Below are 16,221 nucleotides of genomic sequence, written 5' to 3' on the forward strand. Positions count from 1 at the left end.
GAGTGGGTCTTAGCTGATCCAGAGACCAGAAAAGGTGGAAATGGGAGGTTTCGTCATGAATGTGGGTGGTGTCCATGAGGTGGGGCAATGTCTGGGCTAGGAGGACATTTTCATTGGCCTCTGGGGATTTCATTAGCTGTCTGCATGACATTTCCGGTTTTTCTCTCCCAGGGGGTAGAGTAAGTGGGGTTTCATTTCCCCTCACTATGAAGCTAAGAATAACCTTGTGACTTGTCTAATCAGGGACACTTCGAGGTGGAGACAGGAGGGGCCAGGGAGCAGTTCACCTTTGGCAATGGTGAAAGCATGTGTCGAAGGGGCCCTCAGTCCGTCTGGATCTCAGGTGACCACAGTGAATAAAGACTGTCTTCCTGCCCTTGAAGAACAGGAGGCACAGCAAGGGGTGAGTGTTGCTGTTGAAGCCACTGAGACTTGGGAGCTCTTTGCCATATTAGACAACCAAGGGGAAACTGACTCATGTGCTAACAGCAACCTGGAAATTTCCTAAGAACTGCTCAGCCCCAGAGCGGCAGCATGTCTGGACCAGGCTGCAGAAATCACTTTCTTATATAAATATGCTATTTCTGTAAGTTGACACGTACTTCCTGCCCTTCCAACTCAGCTCTCTGGGGGTGGATTTTTCTGTACTTTTTCCAAGCGCTGTGTTCCCGTTTCTCCAAGGCATGCGGAGGTACAGCTGGCGGCACTCGGAAGAGCAGGGCCACCTCCCGGGCTCTGTCCTCTCCTCATCACATTAGGAGCACTCTGAGATGACCTTTCAATTTACAAGTGGAATCTGCATGTCCTGGAGATTTATCTCTTCCCTCTTTATGCCCCTGGCCAGTACCCTGGCACCAAAGGGCACAGCCTGGGGCACCTTTTGGCACTTCCAGGGATGGGAGGGTCTCAGGCTGCTCACCCGATTGCTTGCCTGTCTGCTTCTTTTACAAATGGTTTTACCGAGAGTCAGTTAATGATTACAGGTGTCCACTCCGCTTTGTGAGAATGACAGGCTTAACTGACTCTCGGTAAAACTGTTTGTAGAAGCAGCAGAAAGGCAGCAATCGGGTGAGCAGCCTGAGACCCTTCCTCCCCAGCCCTGGTGTCCTGCTCTTCATCTGGATGATCCCTAGTCAGATAAAAACCCCTGTTCTCAGAGAGCTTAACCCAACACCCAGTGTGGGTTCTCTTCTTGAAGTCGGCATCTTTCTGTGTTTGCTTTTATGTTTCTATGTTGAGGTCTCTCTGTCCACGAGGTTCTGAGCACCAGGGGGCAGGGACCACCGGGACAGCAGCATGCTCACCACCGTGTTTACATTATCTAGGACACTTCCTGGCACAAAACAGACCCTCATCTGAATTTTGTTGAGTAAGTTGACTGGTTAATAAAAAGGCAGGACACGCTCATTCCCTGAGTCCACTCCCCACCTACTGCCAAGTCACAGCACAGTACCTCTGTGCCTGGGATAAAGTCTATCACCTCTCTGAGCCTCGATTTCCTCACCGCTAGGATGTCAATAAAAACAGCATTTACCTGGAATTTGCTTCATCTTTTATTTTTTTAATTTTTGCTGCTTAGAATGTGAATGAATCCTGATGGAAGATGATGGCCTATATTGTGAGGCACGGTGGAGCCTATGCACTCTTTGGGCCGCTCTCCTTTGGTGCTCAGCTTCCTTCCTGCCTGGACAGGCAGCTCCACAGTCTTGCCTAGGCTGGTGTCTTCAGTGTGCCCCAGAAAACAAGGGTCCCTTAACGAGTGGCAAAGGAGCAAGAAAAGTAACTGGGCTTAGTTTCTGCAGTGGTGTCATTACTGGGGAAGGCATACACACAAACATCCAAATTGTGAGTTTTTCTCTGTCTGTGAAAATTATGATACCAGGGGACCCAATTTCTCCACTTTTCCTTTCATATCTGCCCTGTAGGTGAACTTCCACCCGGGCAGCAGGTGGCTGGACAGACGCCTTTCCCGCTTAATTATGAGAGGACACTGGGTAATCCACAGAACCGTCACTTATCATCATGAGGGTGACCTTTGACCTTTGCAGGGTTACCAAGTTACCTGAATTCCAAAGAGTGACAATGTCCCCAAGGAGAGGTGGACACATGAACTGTGTCCCTTGAGCAGAGCATGGGAGAAAGAGGTGGCTATGTGCAAAGTATAAGAAGGAATCACTGAAATCCCATCAGATCATCAGAGACAGCATGGGCTAGTGGTTCAGTATGGAGTGGCCGGTGGGAGCCTCCAGATGCAGAGTCCACGCCCATTTGTAAGCTCCTTTGTGTAGGCTCTTTGGGGTGCTCCTGAGAAAACTTGGGGCAGCAGATACACAGGAAGGTGCTGAGGGAAAGGCCGGAAGCACCACCTGCCTCCCTGACCCTGTCCTCTTAGGAAGCAGAAGTCTCAAGTGCCCGGGAGAGGCGAGGCAAACTTCTATACTGAGAATGGGCGCCTGAGAAGACTCTGTGTGTTCCAGGCTCCAGCGGAAAAGGAGACCAACTCGTGAACCTTGCCTAGACCCGGCTGGGAGGAGCCGATTATACAACACACATGGCTGGAAAATCCTCTGGTGTTAAAACTTTTTAGTGTTCCACTTCAACAATGTATCGAAATCAATGTGATCTGGATTAAGAAAGTATAAAAAATAACCAAAGCTAGAAAAATAATAGAATATTAAGAAACGAGGAAGTACAAAAAATTTTAGCAGAAGAAATAACAAAGTTATCTTTTATGTAATTATGAAACGCACAACTTTTGTGCATCAAATAACACCATAAATGATATTAAAAACAAGTCAGTTGAGAAAATCGGCTGCAATGTGTTACATGAAAACCCACAACGTGAACAATAGGTTACCACTACCACATTAGCAAATCCAACAAAAATATGCACAGATATTTCAAAAAAGAAAAAAAGCGTACGGCCAATGAACTTGTGGGAAAAGATTCAAACCGGCCAATAATCAAAGACATGCTAAGAAGAAAGTGTGCTCTTCCTCCTGTTTCCAGTCCCGCTCCCACTCATCAGAGTGTACACTAATCTGAAAGGGGAGCGGGACTTGCTGACCAGAGAGGCCAGGTGCCCAAGGACACTCAGGGAAGCCAAGACTACTGAGTGCCCTGATGTCTGCCGCACACAGCAGCTATCAGGCTCACAGACTCGTCTGCATGAAGGACTGAAGAACACAGTGGTCATAGTTCATGTGTGATGACCATTTAAAAAATAAATTATAAGAAAGCTAATCAAATAGGTGTAGCATTAAAATATAAAGCATACATCTTATTTTCACCCTTCCAAACCTTGGTGTTACAGACTGAACTGTGCTTCCCCCACCCCACCAGCTATGCTGAAGTCCTAATAGTCCTAAAGACAACCTATTTGGAAACAGGGTTGTCGCAGATGGAATAGGGTGGGCCCTTAATTCAATATACCTGGGTTCCTGTATGAAAGACGTCACACCAAGACCCAGAGACCCAAAGGGAGAAGACAGCCACCCGGGGGCTGAGGCGGAGAAATACCACAGCCAGCCAATCAGAAGCTAGAGAGATGGGGCAAGGCTTCCCTGCTTGGTTTCAGAGGGAGTATGGTCCTGGTCCTGCTAACACCTTACTTTTGGATTTGTGGCCTTCAGAGCAGGGAGAGAATAAATCTCTGTTATTTTAAGCCCCCCAATTTGTGATAATTTCTTACAGCTGCCCCCGGAAAGTGACAGACTAAGTATTGGGCCCATAGAAGGTGCTCAGTAAATGGTTATTAGATAAATGGCTAGATGTTGTCTCCCACCCAAAAGTGATTTCTGAAACCTATACTACATAAAACTTTTAATTCACACAAGTAAAACAGTATGACCTTCAAATGTAGCCATGAGATGTTATATCTCCTGACAATGCTGTGGTGCTTTTGAATGTTCTATGATTAGTTTTTGATCTAATAGTTAGTGAATACACTGCCTTCTCTCAGACCATCAAGGGCTGAAGAAACAAGGACAGATGGGGCTCTTGTCCATTTTATTCCAAGACAGAAATACAACCAGACACAGCTCTGCTGCTGTATTTGATTGGCTCATAAAAGAAGCTTAGGGGCGGCGCCTGTGGTTCAGTGGATAGGGCGCTGGCCCCATATACTGAGGGTAGTGGGTTCAAACCCAGCCCCTGCCAAACTGCAACAAAAAAATAGCCAGGCATTGTGGTGGGCACCCATAGTCCTAGCTACTCGGGCGGCTAAGGCAAGAGAATCGCTTGGGCCCAGGAGTTTGAGTTTGCTGTGAGCTGTGACACCACGGCTCTCCACCGAGGGCGATAAAGTGAGACTCTACCTCTAAAAAAAAAAAAAAAAAGAAAGAAAGAAAAGAAAAGAAGCTTAGGTCACCCAAGATAATTCACTAGAAAAAAAGGCTTTGTGATCCTGAAAACAGAGCATCTCCAGGTCCTGGGTGCAGTGATGAAGCCGCCTACCTGGCCGCTCCAGTTCACATTCTGCTCTGTCGTCAGAGATCCTTCTCCAGTGCACAGCAGACCACGCGTGGAGGAACGGTGGCCTCTGTGTCACTCAGCAGCACCCAACATACTTAGGAGGCCCTGCAGAGCTTCCTCCCAGCTCCGGTGGTGGGCTCCCCTCCTGGCCCTGCTGCGTCTGCCATTCCTCGCTCCCACTCACCACGGCCGACTTCCACCTCCGGGCCTCTGCCTTGTCCCTCAGCCAAACATTCTTTGCAGGTTACTAATTCCTTCCCCAACTCCAGCTCTGCTGAAAGCCATTCTCTCAATAAAGCCTTTCCTCCCGGCCCCTTTTTCTTATTATCCTATGTGTTTTTTTTTTTTCCCCAGAGCAGAGATCACCTCCTATCACAATTTTTCATTTATTGTCCTTAATCATATGTCCCTCATTTAGTAGAAAGCCCTTCACACATGCAGGGATTATTACTTATTTTACCTCCTAGAGGTAGTCCCTGGAGGTGTGCATGGGCTCCACTTATTTGGAATAAATGCATTATGTGTTTAATTTGTCCAATCCTTTCTGCAAATGGAATTTCCCCCGAGTTCACCTACACAGTCAACATGTAGAACTGATGAGAGTTGAGTGTCGATTTGGGGCCTGCACTGGGACACCCAGCACCCCATTCCCTTTATCCTAGCAGTATTCCTTGGGTAGCTCTTCCAAACCCTGGGGATCTGTGGTCCACTGCCAGGAGTTACTGGCCTGGCTGCAGTTTAACTGTGAGTCATTGCTATCAAGTAACATCTGTCCTAGAGGCCCATGAAGTCCTTACACAGTGGCATGCATCAGGGTATCCAGATGAAATAACAGATCCAGCTTACTGGCTGATGGTCCCACTAAGTTGGTGGTCAGCATGAGATTGTCCATCCTGCTGCTTCCCCAGGCTCACCTGCTGGGAAAGGGCCACTGGGGTGAATTCCTCATGGACTGAGTTGGGGGCCTCAGTATGACCCCAAAGTTGCACCCTCTGAGAAGATGGGTCCCATGAATGTGACCTCATTTAGAAATAGGGGTTTTGTTGATATAATCAGGGGAAGATGAGGTCATGTGGGCTGGTCTCTCCTCCTAAGAAGGGGAGAAGAGGCAGAGCTAGTGACACAGACAGGGAGAAGTCAGCCTCCACAATGACAATGATGGACCAAGGGGCCAGCCCAGGAATGCCAGGGATTGCAGGCTGGTACCAGAAGCCAGAAGAGGCTGGAAGGATCCTGCCAAGACAGTGAGAGAATATGTTTTTATTGTTTGGGGGAACTTTGGGGCACTAATCCTAGCAGATTGGCCCAGCATCCATTCATTGTCCAGTGTTAATGGTGTCTTAGGACAAAACCAAAACACTCTGATTCTTTTCCTGGAGTGGTTTCCCCACCTTACACTGGCATCCCCAGAAACTTCCCTGAGGTTCCAGGACAGGTCTGCTGCTTACCACTGGTTCTTTGGGCGGAATCTACGATTGCTTTTAGAGACCTAGTGTGTGCCCCTGCAAAGTGCTGCCTGGTGGCTGCCTACGCCTATCTGCATTTCCAAGGTGGTCCCCTTCCACGCTGCAGGACCCTGGTAAACATGAATCGTGGTTCTCTTGGGACAGTTTTCCTCCTTAATACCATCCAGTCTGACAGGACACTGCCTACCGCGGAGGAAAGCCCATGGCATCACACCGAAAGTTACAGGATGAGGCCCTACAGGAATAATGCGTACGAAGAGACCAGAGAGATCTCCATCCGCTAGGAAGAAATACACGATTCCCCAAAACTAAATCTGACTCTTCACTTAGCGAACCCGATCACATCTGTAGCCCCAAAGTCTCTCTAACCTTACTGCGTCAATCTCGGATTCAGAGGAAAAATACAATTGTAAGATTCTTTCATGTCTCTTCTGCTTTCTCTCTCCTCCTTAGCCCTTCCTTTCAATTAATACAACTTCCATACAGTGCCCGGCTGGCTCGCCGTGGCAGGGACTGACTGGAGCTCACAGGAGCCACAGTTAAGAGGCAGAGAGCCTGCAAGTGGCGGCAGTCACTGCGGCAGAACCAGAGCCTGCACGGACTCCGCGGCTGGAGGCTCAGACTTCCTAATGCAAACAAGACACCTGCGGCGCCCGGTTCCTCCCCGCACACGCTGGGCGAGGGGTGAACGAGAGCATGCGCCAAAGATACAGCACAGCTACAAGGCTGATATGCGATAAAGAATGACTTATAGGAACTACGTGCTTTCTAGATGCGTAGTCCCAGTGTAGGATTATTGTGCTTCTGTGCGTGTGCGCGGACCTAGTGGGTGCTTGTGCATGCGCGCGCGCACACAGCACGGTGCTCCGAAAAGGAGCAAGGACCGGGTGTATTTAACGTTTTCCTTAGTGCAGTACTATCTCCCTTGGGTTTTCCTCTTCTGGGGGGCAGGGTCCAGGCGACGCTGGGTGCTTTCAGCTCCTCGCTGGCAGGCAGTGCAGATGTCTAGGTCGGCGCCAGGAGTCGCATCTCTCCCTGGGTGGGTGCACCGAGCTCCCCTCCCGCGCAGGGGTTTGTGCGGGGACCAGCGGCTGCGTGGGTGAAGCTCCCGGCGCCGCAGGGGTGGAGCCAGTCTGTCCTTGGCGAAAGTCAGCGGCAGGACCCGTTCCTCCCCGCCTACAGGGCCCATCTCCTCCCCCAAAGCAGGCCCTAGTCTGGTTTCTCCCCACTGACACCCACATCCATCACCCATCTCTATCTTTACGTATTTGCAAAACTCTCCTTCTTTGGATGCAAAATTTTCTGGTAGCATTCCTTATGCCAGCCTATTGTAAAAATCCTTTTGCACTAGGACTAATTTTAAATTATCTAACGCAATATCTAACGCAATCTTCCACTGAGGTCCATCAGTCAACACGTTGAGATAGATTTTATACTTATTGCATTTATATTTATTATATATATAATTTATATATATTAATCTACTTTTGCTCAGCACAGCTATATCACTCATATCAGAATGTGGGCTTAACACAGAGGTTATATCTGAAACGGTGTCCTAAGGCTACTGTGTCCTTTCATCATGCACCTCCAAATTGCTAGGTATCACATTCAGTATAAAAGACATTATCTTCAGCACCTGTGGGTTGCGCCCTGGTGACACAAACAAGCAAGGATGTGATAATTCCTTTCTCTTTTCAAGGCTCCTTCCTACAGCCCCTCCCCAGTCTTCCCCTCTTCCGGGGCCTTTGGCTCCTTTCTCGCTGGGAGTGGCTCAGATGTGCAGGTGGTGGGCAGTGCATGTGATCTCTTCTTAAAATGCATGAGCTATTTCTCCCAATGCAATCGTTGACTTATTAACTTCTATGAGAAAAGTTCACAGAAATCCAGAGAACCTGCCCTGCTAGTAAAAGGAGGCAAGAACTAGATGTGGAGGTTGAAGCCATCCAGCTCCAACAGAGCACTGCCCATGGTCAGGGCTGCAGCTGACAGGCCCCAGCACACCACCTCCTAGCCCTGGTCTCCACCTTGGGCCTTGCCTGTTTTAATGGGCAGCACAGAAAACCATGAGTCCAGATCAGAAAGGCCAGGAATTTGAAAGAACAGACCCAGCCATTCTTCCCCAAGGGGTCATGTATGGCTTTTGAAGAAATTTGAGAGAATGGAGAATATGCAGGCTCGGGAAAGGTACTAAGATTATTGTGAGTTTACAAAATATTAGGCCACTTTCTTTGTAGCTACTTTATTCTGAGGTTGCAGTGCTCTGCCCACCAATTGCTGCCTTCATGGTTTTAACTGAAGGCCTTGTGGTGCTTTGTGTTCTGTGAAGCTTTGAGCTGGCAGAGGTGACCCCTGAGGGCCCCTAGGGGACTCTACAGTCACAGGCAGGACAGTTGCATCAGGGAAGCTCTGGGAGGCCTGGTTCCAGAGTGAGCAGATGCCCCCTTGCAGACCCTTCACAGTTCCATGTGAATGGCCCCTAAGTACACAGGGCCACTCCAGGGGGTGCTGAGAGGTGTAATGTGTTTTCTGTCCAGGTCTGGAGGCTGGGTCTTCCTCCCCAAGGGTCCCTACCCAACAGCTCAGTCCCTGGGCTTCCTTTGACTCTGCTGGGCCTCTGCTCTGCAGTTGAGTCACAGTAGAAATAGGAAGGGGCTCCATGGCTAACCAGGGCCAGCCCACTAGCTCGGCTCCTGACAGCCACTAGTTAGATAGATCAGTGCCAACCTATCTCATTAGAAGTCTGTATGCATGAAGATATTGGGATGCAAGAGTGTTCAGGATTCCTGACTCTCCAGACTGCTGACGTCTTTGCTCTCTGATATGCATTCATGGCTGGGGTTCTGAGTCAAAGCCACAGCACCAGGGCAGGGGTTGCTAGGAAGCTTGCACCCACCACCAAAACAATGTTTCAGCGGCGCCAGTCCGTCTGAGCACCCTATTTGTCTGCAAACCCTATTTTTTGCCCCTTGTTTTCGGGTATGCATTTTTTGCATAATCAGCCCTATAAACCATTCCCCTTGCCCCAGAGGGCTGGCTCTGCATCTGCGATGCTCCCGCCACAGCAAGCCACGCTCTGGGCATAACTGCAGTTCCAAAATATAAAGAAAAAACATTTAAAATGCTTCCTGTAAGCTCTACACCTCCCCCAGTCCCCTTCCCCCGTGCAGGAAGGTGGGGAGTGGGTGTTGTCCACGTGCCAAGTGTGACGGCTTAACGGTTTGATTTATGTGTCTGATAATAAAAATCCCATTAGGCTCTTCTCATTGAGAAAAAGGAGCAAGAGAAAAAAAACTGCGTGTGTCACAGAGCAGCATTGACGCAGGCAGCTCTGACGCCAGCAGCCCCAGCACAGGCGGGGGGCGCAGGGGGGCCGAGAGGGGCGCGCGAGGGCCGGCTGTCTGTCGCAGGGCCTCACCAGCATCCCTGCAACTCCCCGCCCCCTCTGTCACCATCCTCGTGACACCCCCATCCCCCCCCAGCTCCACTGCAGTCCCTGTGTCATCTACACTCCTCCCCCACCATTCCCCCTGCAACTCCCAAGTCCCCCAGAGCGCCCCCCTTCTTCAAACGACAACCCTGGACCCTCTGTCTGGTGCAGGGCACCACCGCCCCCTCGCTCCTGCCAATCCCAGGTCCCTCTGCCGTTCCCCTAGCCCTTGCCGAACCCCTAGTACCCCCTTTGTAGGCAGAGCTAGAAGGGGAGGAGGGGCCCCGATGGGCGGCAGCAGGTAGGAGTCCCCAAAGGAAAGGGGCCAGGCTGGGGGCTCATCCGGATGACCAAGCCCCTGGGAGTTGCCCTTCTGGGATCACTCCCCGTGAGCCGTGCAGCCCCCAGACAGCCCCTGGCCCTTTGTCTTGCAATTGCCTGTTGTTCAAGGGCTGAGAAACACTGGAGTCTCGAAATTAGAAAGCAGCGAGGACATGGAGAAAGATTCAGTGTGCCGGGCTTAGGGTGTGCACGTCTGATGCAAGGCCGGGCGCTCAGCCCACGCGCGTTTCCCTGTGGAGAAGCCTGGGCCTGAGCCTGGAGCAGTGGCCACTGTTGGGGCAGCCTGAGAGCCTGGGGGCTGGGACTGGCTCAGACGGTGATCAGACTGGGGGTAAGAGCTGCTTCAGGTGTCCAGATGAAACCAGCCAAGGACTCCATGTAATATCCAGGTTTCCTCAAATGTGGGTTTTCTCACTACCTAGATCAAGATGACTCTGGCCAGACCCTCCTTTCTAAGTATGTGGAAATTTCTTCCTATAGGACAGGCCTGAACTTGGCAGCCATAATTCAGCCCTTCAGCCTTAAATGTGTACATGTCTACTCTCCATCCACTCTCAGAGGCAGAGGTGTCACTCATAGTGTCCGGTTGGCAGAGAAATTTTCCCAGCCACCTGCGGCAAGAAGCTCCCAATGTCCCTGCAGTTAAAAATGTGAACGCCTGGTCCTCGGACACCAATATTAACAGCAGCATTATTCACAGTAGTCAGAAGGTGGGGAGGACGCAAACATTTATCAGCTGATGAATGAACAAAGGAAACGCGGTCCTTCCGCACTAGGCGTGGGGTGCGGCCCTAACCAGGAACCCGGCGCACACGCGCCCCGGACCCGGCGACTCCTGAGACCCTGATGCAGAGTGAAGTGGGCCAGTCGCAAAGGAACAGGCCCTGCGTCATTCCACGGGGGTCCCCGGAGGTCACATTCGCAGACACAGAAAGCAGCAGGATGGTGGTTGCCAGGAGCTGGGGTTGGACATGTGGGGCGTTACAGTTCCCGTTGGGCATTCTGAGAGAATTTTGGAAGTTTATGGTGGGGATGGCGCCACAATATTGTGAATTTAATCAGTGTCCCTGACTTGTTTAAAGATAGCTAAAATGGTGAAATATGCTCCTCGTTGTCGCTGAGACCCCAGTGGACAGTCACGGCCTGAGCACAGCCTTCAGGGGAGCGGGGCCGACTCGCCACCCAGGCCCAACTCAGAGCTGAGGAGCGTGAGGGCAGCGTGGGGTCAGCACCATGGTGTGGAGTGTGTGCGGTGTGCTGGGGGACACTCGCTTAGTAGGACCTCGAGCTTGCTTGTTACTGGCTGTCGCTTTCTTGAAAATTCTTAATACTTTTTGGAATGAGAGGCGCTGCATTTTCATGTCACACTGGGGCCTGCACATGGCAGGGCAGTCCTGGGTGGACAGGATGTGCTACCTGTCTGGGGGTGGCTGCTCCAGGTTCCTGCCATGGGCGCACCTGGAGAGTGAGGAGGGTGCAGGCCTGTCTGCCCCTCTGCCCTCCGCAGTCAGCAAGAAAGGTTCTGTGCTGTGACAAGTGACCTCACGGAAAAGCAGCTCCAAGACAAAGGTGCAGACTTCTCCCTGCTTGCAGTCCTGAGCCCCGCAGCTCGCTGTTTCCCAGACGCATGGGTCGCAGATACCCAAGGCTGCAAGGACTGGAAAGAGGCTATGGGGGACAACCTGGCCTGGCCGGCTGCATGTCAACATTGGCTCCCACTGCTCAGGACTTAGGTGGTGGTGGCCACATGTAACTGCAAGAGAGCCTGGGAAATGCACAGCTGTGTCCAGGGCTAATTGTTCGAGGGACAGAGGGGACAGTGTGGACAGTCCTGGTGGTTTCCTTGTTGGTACCCCTCCCCGCTGCTCCCCACTGGCTGGGCTGCTTCTCTGACTCCTTTCTCATTCCAGCTGGCTCTGCTGCTACTGTGTCCTGACGTCTCTTCCTTTGAGTGCAATCATAATTATACCTTTTTTAAAACCATATTTTCTTATTTTCTAAATTTCAGTGCAAACTGTGAGACAGGCACACACTCTCTTTGTTCTTTAAAAACTTTGCAGAGGTAATATGGGATTGATCAAATGGCTGGGGAGAAAGGGAGTAAATGTCTGGACTTTTAAAGAAGAGAAAGGTAATTGTCACCTTTGTATTTAGAAAACCCTTTGATGACCCCCTGCTGCCTTAGACTGAGTCCAGGTTTGAATGCTACGTGGTCCCTTCCAGCTCACCCTGCCTCACCCACCACTCAGTCTCTGTCCTGTGTCTCCCTATCATCTGCCTTCCTCTCTCCCAGATACTGCTCACAGTGTGTTGAGGCCCTACCAGAAAAGTCACTTGGAAGAAATCTTCTTTTACAACTGTCCATCCCAACCCAAAACACAGAGCTTTGCTGTGACCTGTGATCGACGGTGTAATCCCCCTTTCCCTGTAATGATGGATCGACAGACACTTCACTAGCCCCATAAACTCTGCCAGGCTTGGGCCTTGCCGCTTGTTTCTGGCCTGTGCTCTAGGCAGGCCCATTGGCACAAGAAATGTGTTTTCTATGACTGAACAGGTGAAACCAGGAGTGCTTGTTTGTGCATCTGAACTCAGGCTCCAGCCCTTTACTGTCAGTGGGATTTTGTGAAGCTGAGGGCTCTGGGAGGGGTAATGCTGCCTACAGCCGTCTCTGATATGGTATAAAATCCCACCAAATGCTAGATTTTCTTTTTGTATCTTCACTTTGCTTTCCACATGGCGTAAGTTTCCCTCTTTCTATCATCTATGAACTCTGCTAATTATATCGTTTCCTTTTACAATTACTTGCAGTTGAAATTTTTTTTAGCTATTTCAGCATGTAGTTAAGATGCTTGTGTTTCAAGATAAAAATGAAAATTGGTTTATGCAAGCAACTTTTAAAAAAGGGACTAAGGGACATTTGAAATAAATTAAAGATATTTATTTGCTACCCTTCTGTGATCTGCATAGAATTTCCTCAGATATGTGGTTATATAAAATTTTCCATCCTCCTTGAACACACGCGTATAGGCCACAATACTTCTATTACAACACCCATTGTGTGTGTTCATGTTTTATTCTAACTCTGTGATAGTTACCCAGAAAAGTAATTGAAAAAAATTTTGATCAAAGATCAAATTATAAATGGGTTGCATACCGTGGCTATAGGTTCTTTTTTTTGTACATGAGTTGAAATCTTAGCATTTCTTAGTGGAAAATTCCAGATTTATAAGAGACTCTCTAACATTTCAAATGTTACTAAGTGTGTTAAGAACTCTCAAATCTGAGAGAAGCAACTTCACAACTTGCAATGACATATTTATTTTTTATGTAAGAAAATCCACGTTGCCTTGTCACAGCACCGGGGAAGAGGAGCTAGCAGACTGGGGACACTTAACAAGTAACGGAGGAGAAGCCCATGTTCCCAAAGGGCTCTGACTCCCAGCACCCTCTCATGAGTCTGCACTGCGTCCACAGGAAATACCAATTTATTCCCGAAGTGTACGTAGTTGAATCCCAGGTAGTCCAATTGAATTTTAAGCAAAAGCCTATATTTTATTCGCAAAAGGGCCATTTTTATGTTGGCATTTGATTTGACTTGGTAATTCTTTCACTTTTTTTTTATTTTTGACAATTTTTATGTCTATTCCCTAAAGATTGTTAGCCTATAATTTATCATGACTGTTTCTGTTATAGCATACCAGTTGCTATGCTAAAATCAAGATGTTTTGATATATAATAGCTCTTTTTTCACATATCAGTCAAAATCTGAAGTCACTAATGGGGAATAGTAGTGAAATCTCATGAAGTCACTGAAGTAATTGAAACAAATACTTTATACTGAGTCAAACCGGTTCAATATGATAAATACCATGCCTATTGTATTTAACTCCTGCCTGGCTACCATCAGAAAATTATCTCATGCCAAGATAGAGGAAAATTTAAGTGGTAAAAGATGACACTCCCTTAACTCCAGGAAACTGACCAGTCTTGATTCCACATCTGTTATGAGCCAGGCACCAGGCACCAGGGGCAGGCAGGGCGGAGTGGACTTGCCCTTGAGTTCAGAGAGGAAAGATGATCAGTTGTATTTCCACATTCTGTTCTCCCTTTCTCTTTTCTTGAAGATCCCTGGTTTCTTATGGAAGGCCAGATGCTCAGTTGGGGGGACTGTCCTGTTGCCTTCTGCTCTCACAGGTACCCCCAGCCCCAGTTTGCCACACTGTCTGACCCATGAGATGCAAGCAGCCCACCAAAGTTTTCTGGAAAAGGTTTTATTTTTCCTGATAAAAGGAACAGATGCCAGTTGGTGTCAGTCTCTCTTCCCTCATCTTCATACCCTAAACACAAAACGGCTCCTGGATCTCAGCAGCCAACCTTGCCCATGAAGGGAAAGGCCACAGGCGCCAGCTAAGGGCTGCCTCTGTCGCTGCTGGGCCTGGACCAGCCATGCAGCCACTGCCTTCCAGACTCACTGTTGTGTGACAGCGAGGGTGGGGTTACTTCACTAGGACACATCTACTGCATACATGTGCTGATTTCAAAGGACACAGCCTAACCTCCTCCCAAGGAGCCCAGCACTGGAGCAGAGTCAGAGCCGGCCAGGAGGACTGAAGTCTGGAGAGACAGCAGAGGCAGGCTGTCTTGGCAGAGGGAGGGCCACCGCTGGTGGAGGCACAGAGCCTGTGGGGGCTGGCACGTCAGGGGGACTGCAGGCATTTGGTGTGACCTGCGAATATGGAGCCCAAAGCATGGGAAGGGGGACGCTGCCCAGCGGGTGAGCAGGAGTGGGCTCTGCAGGGCTTTCTGTGGCCGGCAGGCAGCTGAGGCTTTGTCTTTAATGGAATTATTGGATAATGTTAAGCCACCCAGACTCCCATTTTATAAAATCACACCAGGGTCTGGGGTAGGACTGCTAAAGGAGACGTGTCATGTGGCCTCTGTGTGGCCTAACGTCTAGGCTCTGGGGCTGGTGAGATGGTGAACAGAGCAGGCTTGACTGGCATCTGAGGAGAGAGATGCTGTGGGGAGGCTTGGGCGTGGGTGAAGGAGGAGGGGAGCTGGCTCCAGCAGTGAGCACATCAGCCCCGTGACGGATCCTGCCCCTTCCAGTGTCACTCTCATGTCCTCCTATGGGGGAAAGATTTCTTTTTTTTCTGGTTACCTGACTGGGCACAGAATGTGATAGGCGTGGACGCACCGAATAGCCTCTCCTCCCTCTCACTCTTCTTCTCTGTCTCTCTTTCTCTCCTTTGTTAGCCACCTAGCTCAAAGTAATTATTCTAGATCTTACAGAATGTCAGGACAAAAGGAAAACCTAAGTACTTTCCACTGAATCAAAGGTGGCTGGTCTCACACCTCCTAGGTGGAAAAAAAGGATCTTACATTTTTAAGGAACTGTACTAGTTCTCTTTGTTAAAGCTTCCATTTTCAAATAATTTATTTCTTAGTGAGGATCTTCAAAGGCTGGGAGTGAAATTCCTTTCCACTCTCCTAGCGCACTGGCTGCTGACCTCAAATGGGTTCCGTGAGGAATCAGAATGTTTTAGAACCAGTAAGAATCTCACAGGTGAATAAGTTCAGTCTTTCATTTTATAAAGACGGAAGATAAGATCCAGAAAGGTGAAATAACATTTCTAGAGTTGAACAGTGAGTTAATGGTGCTGAAGATAAAAATGAACACGAATATCCAAGCTTCCTAAATTTCAGCTAAAATATTCTTCCTGTCATCATCTTGAAAGGGAGATGTTGCAAAGTCTATCACCGTACAGAGACATAGAGAGATGACTGATAGATAGATAGTAGACAGGTGGTAGAGAGATGATTGCTGGGGAGATAGAAGGGTACACAGAGGATAGATGGACAGGTGCTGGCTAGAGAATGATATGACAGACAGTAGGTACCTGGGAAACAGATGAGAAAGAAAGAGAGAAAGATAAACAGAAAGAATGAAGGAAAGAACTTGCCCCTTACGACCATAAACAACACATGCATATGATCCTTGAAATAAACCAGGGAAGTATGAAAATCATTTTAACCCCCATGTTACAGATGAGAAAACAGAAGCTTAGTTACATCAATTTATTTTCCCAAATTCAGAGAGTGAGGACATGACAGAACTGAGTATGGTACATGAATCTGGCATGTGTGCACGTGCATGTGAATCCGTGCGTATGTGCACATGTATATGAATCTGGTATATGTGCACATGTATGTGAATCTGGCATGTGTGCACGTGTACATGTATGTGGGTTTATTTGATATGCGTGCATGTGTATGTGGGTTTGATATGCGTGCACGTGTATGTAGGTTTATTTGATATGCATGCACGTGTATGTGGGTTTATTTGATATGCGTGCATGTGTATGTGGGTTTATTTGATATCCGTGTACGCATATGTGGGTTTATTTGATATGCATGTATGCGTATGTGGGTTTATTTGATATGCGTGTATGAGTATGTGGGTTTATTTGATATGCGTGTACACGTATGTGGGTTTATTTGATATGC

Source organism: Otolemur garnettii, unplaced genomic scaffold, assembly GCF_000181295.1.
Source record: "Otolemur garnettii isolate 467f Iridium unplaced genomic scaffold, OtoGar3 scaffold00056, whole genome shotgun sequence".
Taxonomy (NCBI): domain Eukaryota; kingdom Metazoa; phylum Chordata; class Mammalia; order Primates; family Galagidae; genus Otolemur; species Otolemur garnettii.